The sequence below is a fragment of the Lygodium microphyllum genome, chromosome 3 (assembly GCF_053477565.2).
Source record: "Lygodium microphyllum isolate KBCC chromosome 3, Lygodium_microphyllum_v1.1.10, whole genome shotgun sequence".
NCBI lineage: Eukaryota > Viridiplantae > Streptophyta > Polypodiopsida > Schizaeales > Lygodiaceae > Lygodium > Lygodium microphyllum.
The window spans coordinates 133,224,399-133,234,690 of NC_141137.1; positions in this window are offsets into that span (position 1 = coordinate 133,224,399).

Sequence of the window (10,292 nt, forward strand, 5' to 3'; positions counted from 1 at the left end):
AAACTGACGAAAGTGGTATTTGACCACACAGTCACTTCCTAGTGAGGATTTCGCATCAACAGGCAACAGGGATGATTCTGTAACTCCCAATGTCTCTACACACAAGCATACGATGTAATTTCTACAGTAACTTTTCACCGACCTGTAGAACAGTGGCTGCACAGCATAAAACTGGGTCTTTTCCTGAGTGCGTGCAGAAAACTTCCGCCTCCAAAACAGGCCCCGAAATGGCCTCAAATAAAAAAAACAAGGTCGCCAAGGGCTAAAGGCCTCTCCCGCAGCATATATTGCCCTCTTGCTTCACCGCGAAGGGCGTCTCAACCTGAGACAATGCATTCTGCACTTTTCGGCTGTGCTACCTGCAGAGATCTGCTCCCAAAACAAAAAATGAAAGCAACACTGCTCCTCTTACCAGAACACCGCGAGCTTGGCTTGCTTTCTTGAGCTCCTTACCATGAACAAGGCTCTGATACCATCTCAAGATTGTGGGAGAGAAGGAAGGAGTCTCACTTGTAGCTTTCTTGCTTGCACAATGGGGGAATACACACAAAGGTGGAGGCTGAAAACAGTTTTCCTCTTCTTAGTTGTGTAAGCCAAAAGAACTCTCATACAAAGAAATAGAAGAACCCTATATATGGGTCTCAAACCAAACTCAACTAACTAAGGTGGCATACTAACTGAGCCACGAACTAGAGTAGATAAGGATAGCTGTCATGTAGCTATTATTCATGGTCGGTGTACCAACCGCGTCTGCAAAACTGACAAGTCGGTGACATAAATACACAATGGTCACCCTGGCGTATCACGAGTGGAGCTCGATATCTCAACAGTATGTAGGTTAAATCTGTGTGTGCACATTGTGCTTTAAATAACATATATATTTCAAGCCAATGCTTCATATCGGTGCTCTAAGTCAAGGTTTTCTACAATTGTCCCATTTGAATTCCAATTTACTACCAAGTGTCACACACACACACATACACACACACACACACACACACACACACCCACCTATGTCTATGTATTTCAATGCCTCAAATGTCACTTTTCCATCTTCAAGCACCAACATCAAGATGGGGACCACTATCACCATCTTGTACCGACATTCAAAGAGATGCAAATGTTCATTAAAAAAATTACCCCTATTGTCGCTAAATCGTTGACATAGCCGTCTCTACAAATTATCGACGCTCTATGATGTCGATAATGATGCATGCAGTAAATTAGCAATGCAAATAGCAACAAATACAAAGGAAAAAATATTGTGGTAGGGCAGCATCCATAACACCATGTGTTGTATAAAATTATGTAAAGCAATTACATATTGAATATGCAATCATCCTCAAGACGGGTGCAAAAACTACTTAAAACCACAAGACTAATAACTCATAAAATAAGTACAAGGTTGGTGATGAAAAATTGTGAAATTACACTAAACCATGGAGAGGAGAGCCAAAACAAACACGAAAATCTATCTGTAAAAATCACAAATTGTGAGTGTATATAAAGGATGATAAGTACGTCAAAGGAATCCTACATGGGAGAGGCCTGCACAGATCATAGGATCAAAAAAGAAGATGACTTCATGCACGTACATGTAAGATATAATTAATAATAAGTAACTAAAAATTTATGTGATACTCATACGATATAGAAATCTAATTGAAGACAAAAAATTATTTGATTGATCGTATAAAATGAGCTTATCTAAATCAATTCATGAGTTTATTTTTATCTTAATAGAATTAGGTATTCCATTAGGTAGTTTGGGAGTAGTTACAGCATCAAGTGCCACATTGATCCATGGATTTGCAACTTCAGGTCTTCCCGGGGGGATGGAACGACAAGCACGGTTGATACCTGCCTTGTAGTCGCATTGGTTAGTGATGTATGTGAGTATGATGTCATTGAGTTATGCAACCCTATTACGTGGATCTTTGCTAGCAGTGTCTCTATCAATTATTTATTCCAGTTCCAAAAAACAAGTGTGCGTCATAAATCCAAGCACGTGCTACAGATCCTCGCCTTTTGAAAGCTCGTCCCAATGTAAAAGAGCGTCGAACAGACTTTGTAAAATGAACAACCAAACATTAGTTCACCATACATAATGCATCATAAGAAAAACTAGTGACTATAAACAAGAAAGAGGATTGACTTACTAGGCCACCACAGGCATATATTCTATCAATAAGTGTAGTGAGGTTGTGTCTCTCTACATATGGAGTCTTCAAACATGTGGAATCACGGTTTGCGATGGAGTGCTACAAAGAAAATAGAATAGCATTGTTAGAAACATGATTGTTAATACAAGTGATATTTCAAATAAGAAAGCGAGAAGATCCAAAGAAAAACTTACAATGTCCTTCAAATAAGTCATGTGGCCACTACTTCCCAGATGATGCACAACCCCTGCCTCCAATTGTGCCCTCGTTGCCTCCCACTATTCTCGCCATTGTCTCGAAAAATTTATGGCCTTCTCCTTGAGTCTTAGCCAATCCTCTATGCCTAGCCACTCCTCAGGCTTTGAGGCACCACTCTTGATTGCCTTGTGTGAGTCCGATAATCTAATGTGACATGTATGTACATATACACTCCATTATCCACCCAGTGGAAAACCTCTTTGCCACCGTAGGTATCGGAAACTCCTTATACAAAGATGCCACTGCATAGTCCTTGCTCCTTGAGTATATTTTTTCAATGGTCTAGAACTTTGTGCCTAAATACTTATTGGCACAACTCCCTTATGTGAGACATCACTCTCCTCCCCTCATCATTCATGATTACCGAACATGTCCTGTCATCTACGAGGTATCCGTACCCTATTGGGGTATGTCTAAGGTGTGTCCTCTCCCACCTATGACCACGCTCCTAGGCATAACCAAGAGACCCCTGTATGTTTCGTGTACCTATGGGGGTAGTATCTCTTGGAATAGCATTCTTAGGGGTGCTACTTTTTGTGGACAGTTGAGCAAAACCCAAAGTCATGGGAGTAGATGTCCCTACATGTGTGACAAATCTTCAAGGTGACAAGTATCCACCAAATCGATGAGATGAAGACATTGCATTGGTGCCTCCACAACACCCACCTGAGCCACCCTCTTTGTAATTGGTATGAGAGCGAGGAGTCACAACCCTCTTTGGAACCCCGACTATGAGTTCATAACATCCACATCTCTGCAGCATCCCTAGAACTACTTCCTCCATTCCAGGCTAATCTCTAGAGCATCAACCTCATCTATTGGAAATTGAAGCATCAAAGCGTGTTGAAGTAAACCTCACAGAACGTCTTGATGATGTTTGTGATAACTCCTAGTCTACCATATCTCTAAATCTGGCCATCTGATATGGAGAGATATGTGTGAATATCTTCTCTAACTCCTCATCGATCATCCCTGGACTCATCTTGCTCTCTAGGTATTGTTAGAGAGGTAACCTGCACATTATGTTAGCACAATCAATATAAAGATTTAGGTAAAGCATAGCTCGGCATACAGTGGAAGGTCTATAGATAGGTCACCACAAAAAGAGGAGTCCACTTCATTCTCAAAAAATTCTTCGTCTCCTGTCTCTTTGTCTATGTTACCCATGCATGTCTCCTCTACACACTCCAATCCCTCTTGACCCTCCACCCTCCACTTGCATACTCACCTCATCTATGCTTGGAACATTGCTTTTATCATATGCTCATGCACTCTGAGGAGTTGATGGCACAACATACCACCATCGAGGTTGTCGAGGATTTGGATAGAAAATCACATGTTCAATATCATATATAGGAGTTAATCAATATTTGCGATTGTTTTGTGTCATGAAAAATTTAAAAAAATCGATCATGCACCTATTCATAATGACTTGATAGGACAAACTGCAAAATTTTCATCTTTTTTTAGAATCTATTTCTAGAAATCCAAATGGACCTCATCGAATGGTTACCCCAACTCTTTCCAATACCACTTTAAACCACTGTAGATCGCATATGATCATGGAGAAGCTACATTAATCCACTAAGATAACAATTTGCAAAGTTTCTAAAATACTCCATCTCATCTACCAGGGTATTCAGATCTGTGGCCCGTCGTCAGCTCTCTTGCTCGAACTTTGCAATGACACCATAATCTATTGTGGAGCACATTTTGTTGATGTGGTCAACATGGAAATGCTGTCCATGCGGCCACGCCGCAGTGTAGATTTTGCACTATACGCCAAAACTGTTAGATTAGTTGTTGCACATGAAATCTAGATACGACAACAAATAAAGCATGCGGTCACCTTTGGACTATATCCCCTTGAGAATTCCCACTCCTTTGTAGAAATCTCTACCCCTTCACGAGAAGCTACGAGATCAAAGCTCCGTGTAGCCACCGCATAGACATAAACCGCGGCATCTTCTCAATGCCCTTAGAATATCGAATCAGTCAATATCATGTACTGCGTTAAAATTTAGATCGCACTTCTTCTTGATCTTTTCTAGTGTGCTCATACTTAGCAATTCACTTCTCCATGGATACATGATGCAACATACAAAAACGATTCATTTTCTTCTCCATGGTAGTATCTATTATTTTTTCTACTCCATTTCCAACCATCACATCTTCGGTTAGTCTATCATTGTCCTTCAGTGACCATAGCATATTGTTGTCTAAATCCATCATTGGTATAGCCACTCTAAAATATGCACTGATGCATTCGACACTAGCCAACCTTGAGCCATGCTACCTTTCGACGTCGAGCTCATTGTCACATAAATTCCTTCAAGGTTTTCATGAAGCGCTCCAAGAAGAACATCCATCGCATATGGATAGGTTTCGCAATCTCCACTTCATCTATGAGATGCACTAGGAGTTGAATTTGTATCGTGAGCATGCTGGTGGATAAGTACTTCTCAAAGAGATAGACCATCTCCACTGCTCCCTACCTTGCGAATTCAATAGAGGAGGTATTGATCTCCTTATATGAGATCCATTGTACTAAATTTGGCAAATTGTAAATCGCCTCACTTATTTTTGGAGTGAGGCACCCCATGATGGTGATCATGTTGAGATGACAAGCTCAACACATGCGGACATTGATAATGGACCACCTGGTTAGATAGGTCCACACATCTACACTTAGCACGTCAGTGGTCATTATGACTCTTACATGGCCACTGACTCATTACTTATTATATTTAGGTTGTTACACCTATTTACAGCTGGCATAGTTATAGCGCCAGTCGACTAGTGTAGTCAGTTATGCATTATTTGACTTAGTAGGCCACTTTCCTTTATGTTTATCTTATCTATACTTTTTGTGCATTGTAAAGAGTGTGGAAGAAGAAGAAGAAACCAACAAGAAAACGTTTTGGCCTCCATCTCTCTTCTTGTCTCTTGAGTGAGCTTCTCCTTATGCATTTTGTGTGTGTTCGGCGCAGCATCTTGAGCAAGTCCCCCCACCACGCGATTCTTGACAGATCAGCATTACAAACTATCACAAATGGAAAAGCATTAACAAAAATTGAGTAGACATTAAATAGTAAAATATTGAGGCTACTTGCAACCAACATTAAGAAAAATCTTACATATCTTATGCCAATCATGGGATTTCAGCCCTAATAGGGCTAGTCATCTTTAGAGAAAGCAGGCATGAGGGAATGCATCATACCCATCGGGATGTGGATAGTCCTGATAATTTTCTTCATAATGTGCTCTTCTTTAGTGGACAAGTCCCAAGGAATGAGAGGTAGTTGTAAGTGACCATTGATGCTCAATTGTGGCCAACGTGTTGCTATCTTGCCTACCTCTTTCTTCAAATCCATTTGTGCCCCTACAAATGTGTCTCTCTCTCTTGTGATGTGGTCTCATAATAAGCTACCCACATTTTTAAAAATATGCATGGGATCTAACAAACGGTTGATCTATAAGTGGCTCCACTACGATAACTCGTAGAAAACCGAGAACCATCGCATTCTACTTAGATGGTACTCCTTATGAACCATTTTTAACTCATACTAGCTTTGGACATTCATTCTTGTTGGAGGTCGTCCAGAAAAACCTTCCCTCTATTCATGAATCTTTGGCAAGAAAGTGGCGTGTCCTTGATGTACCATCTTCTTCATGGTCAGCAACCTTCGAGAGTCTACCCACACAATGGACATGCATGATAACCTAAGGTAACCAGACCTGTCACAACACCCCTATCTAGTCAACACAAACTTGAACGAGTTATATTAGATACCACAAACGAGAATGGAAGCCCACTTACTTGAGAACCCCCCAATCTTGGAAAGTCATGCATGGTTCACATGAGAATGGCTCATATATTAGTGGACTATTGAGGACCATCGTACTTGCTCATGTCTTCCACACAGGGACCCCTCCTTCCACAAAATCTTGAGCTCATCAACTAATGGACAGAGGTAGATGTCCATGTTTTTTACTTTATAGCACCCAAAAACAAGCAAGGATTAGGTGTCTTTTCTTCGTAGAAAGCCATGGCAGGATGTTGTAGTTAACAAGGACTACAAGCCACACACTATAATAAGTTGAGTGGAGACTAAATGGATTCATGTCATCCATTGCAAGACTGAGTTGAAGATTAATTGGCTCTCGTGCAAAGTTTGGAAAGGTGGAGTCAATGCAGCTCTATATGTGTGAATTTGTTGATATTCATTGGACTCCATATGTGGATCTATTCTATGCATGTCACATTGTCATGCTCACCATGCCTCACATATGAAACATGTGACGTATATGTACTATAAGTGAAAAGTGTCTAAGAACCTTCTGAGAGATGGTTTACCCTTGCAAGTCTTGTGTCAATATTTGTGAGCATCACACTTTGGAGATGTCTCCATAGTCCTGTAGTCTCCTCAAAATAGCACATAATCATTGACACATGCATGGATGTTGTTGTAGTCCATGCCAAGCGTTTATAATATCAATCGTGCATCATCATGGGACTCACGTATCGTGTTTCTAGGTGGTAATATATGATAATTTAGCAACCTAAAAAAATCAGAAGACGCCTTGAAAAGCACAATAATAGTTTTTTATTTTATAATAGAGTCAAAAAATCAATGAAGTGTACAATGTACTTTAACAACTCAGTCACACTCTCATCGCTCCACCCGTACTTTGCTTGCACACTTAGGAGCGCAATTAACGTATTCTCTCAATGGATTAGATGACTTGGCATCCATGGATATTAATGCATCGATTGTTGCTTCTATCTCAGGTTCTAAGATTGGAGGAAGGCCTGAAAGGCCCATTGTCTCCTATGGTATCAAGGGTGTAGTACAAGGCGTGCTCTCTAATTGGTATATCAGCTCAAGCACTCCATCCATCACACGCCCACAAACTCTTCTAATGGGCCACAATAGGTGCATTCCTTGGGATAAAGCATCACCTCTTTGTACAAATTTTATGGGCACGTCTAATATTTTTGTATATGATTTTAATTACTTTGTGAATGTAAACCATGATTGATACACACTTTTCTTACCGTTTGCTCAAAGTCTGAGATTGCTTGGTTAATGATCTCCGATTGAAACTCACCAAAGTATCATACATGTTCTATGGACAAGTGACACTTTCATCTTATTGCCAGCTTACATTGAGTGTAAGGACATATGACATATTGATTAAGATACGTCTCGCGATCTTGAACATCACGAGTCATGACCATCATCGTTTTCCATTTGGTCTATGTTATGGCAAACAATAGGTTTTTATTTCCCTCATTGGTGATCTTCCCGCATTTTAATCTCTACTTCTCTTTCTCTCCCTTTCTCTTTATTTATTTGCCTCCCTCTATTTCTCTTTGTCCATTCCTTTTCTCTATCTTTATCTATCCCCCTCTCTATTCGTCTTTCCACTCCTCTTTTCACCACACACACACACACACACACTCTCTCTCTCTCTGTCTTTTTTAATTTGCCTCTTTCATCCTTTTTTGTTTCTCTCTTCCCCCCCTTCTCTCTCAATGTTTCTTTCTCTGCCCCATCTTCCCTCCCACTCTCACTTCTTCTCTCCTTCTTTCCCTCCCTTCTTCTCTTTATTTATTTCTCTCTTTTCCTCTCCACTCTCACTCAATGCGTCTCTTACAATCAAAATCAAAGATAGAAAATAAAAACTTATAAAACAAGGATATTGAAAGACCCTCTCTCCTCACCTCTCTTTTTGTCTCCCTTTCCCCTCTTCCTTTATTTTTTATCATTCAATTCTCTCTAATTTTCTCATTGTTTACATTATTCTCTCTTGCTCTCTATTTATTGTTCTCTCTACTCTCTTTTTCTCCCTCTTTTCGCCCCTTTTTCTCCCCCCTTCCCCCTCTCTCTTTTCTTTTCACTCTCCTTTCTCTCTTTACCTCACCCTTTTCTTCCACCTCTTCTTTCACTCTCCATTTCTCTTTCTCTCCCCTCTCTCTTTCTTTCTCTCTTTCTCTTTCTTTGTTGCCTCTCTTTGTTTCTCTCTCCCCTTGTTGTTTCTCTCATTTATTCTCCTCTCTCCCTCCATATCTCATTTTTCTCTTCCTCTCTCTCTTTGTTACCCTTCCCCCCCTGTCTTTGTCTCTCTCTCTCTCTCTCTCTCTCTCTCTCTATCTCATTTCTCTCTGCCTCTCTTTCTTTGTTACCTTTCATGTTTTTCTCTCACTCTTTCTCTCTTCCTCTTCCTTCCTTCTTCTCCCTCTCTTCATTTCTCTCTCCCTCTCTCTCTTTCAATGCATCTCATTACAAAGAAAAAAAGAGAAGGGAAGAAAAAACAAAAACAAAGCAAGAAGAGGCAATGTACCTACCACAAAGGCTTGATGATGAATTATTTTTTGAATTCTTTTCGTGACATCCCTCCTTTCTCCCTTACATACTTCTCCCTCTTCTTCGTGTATGGTGGTGGTAATGATAGTGGCGGTGGTGAGGAGCTCTCATTCTCTCTCTTTTCCTCTTCCTCTTCCTCTCCCTCTCCCTCTCAAAGTGACAAACTCTCTGAAAATATTTGTGGCAAATGCCGCACTCAGATTTTCAGCCCTTTTTTATCTCAGACCCATGTCGCTAATGCATTTTAGCGACGTTTAATAGCGACGATATTTGTGATACAAATAGCAACGTAAATAGTGACAGTGCTATTTTGTGTCGCAAACTGCCGTTGTTATCTCCCCATTCCCTTGTAGTGATCTTCAACAAATATGGTATCAGTGTTAGCTCAAATATGGCACAATCAATACTATTGATGCTCTCTTCTCTTAGGAGAACTTCCTCTTTCATTCTCAACGGCTATAATAAGTTGGCCAAAAAGTAGTAGGGGGCTTGGGAGAGGTGTGTGTGCAAATGATGCTGTTGAAGATGGATAGAAGTTGGCAAATTTTATTATATTGAGTAATTAGATGCACAATGTGCTACCAACAACAAGAGAGTGAGAGTGAGTGAGCAAGCCATTGAGAGAGAGAGAGAGAGAGAGAGAGAGAGAGAGAGAGAGAGAGAGAGAGAGAGAGAGAGAGAGAGAGAGAGAGAGAGAGAGAGAGAGAGAGAGAGAGAGAGAGAGAGAGAGAGAGAGAGAGAGAGAGAGAGAGAATCTATTAGCTTGAGAGGAGGAGAAAGAAGATAGATAAAGTAATAGCCTCAAAATATGAACGCATGTGCTGACAAGGGGCTTGAAACAGATTTAAGTATATTAATCACAAGAGGTATGCGGCTTGTAAGATGCAAGAAAGCACGAGAAGGAGCCTAAATATTCAAAAATAGTATTTATATTATTAACCACAATATAATATGCATGAAGCACATGCACATCCAAATTGCCAAATGATTGCAAAAGTTGTGTTAATTTTTGTGTAAATCCGTAACCTGAGTATAGTCACGTGCAAGTTGTAATCCCCATGGAAAATTTGCAAAGGTTCTAGTTTATTTTTACCATAGGAAAAGCATGCAATAAGATATGACAAATCTTGGGGCCCTACAATGGGTTGGATGGCTAAGGAAAAGGGAAAACCCTTACCCTAGATTTTTTGTATAAAAATGTTGAACTTGAATGGAAATGGTTGCTCCTCTACTTTCTTGCTCTTAATCTTACATGAGAGAGAGAGAGAGAGAGAGAGAGAGAGAGAGAGAGAGAGAGAGAGAGAGAGAGAGAGAGAGAGAGAGAGAGAGAGAGAGAGAGAGAGAGAGAGAGAGAGAGAGAGAGGTGAGGTGAGGGACAAGGAGAGTAAAACCTCTAGCCTTCTCTTTAGTACTCTCTCATGCCCACCATACTTTCTCTTGTGTGATGAGGGCCATATAGGGTTGAGGAGGCAATGGAGTGCTCACTTGAATTGTGGAGCTA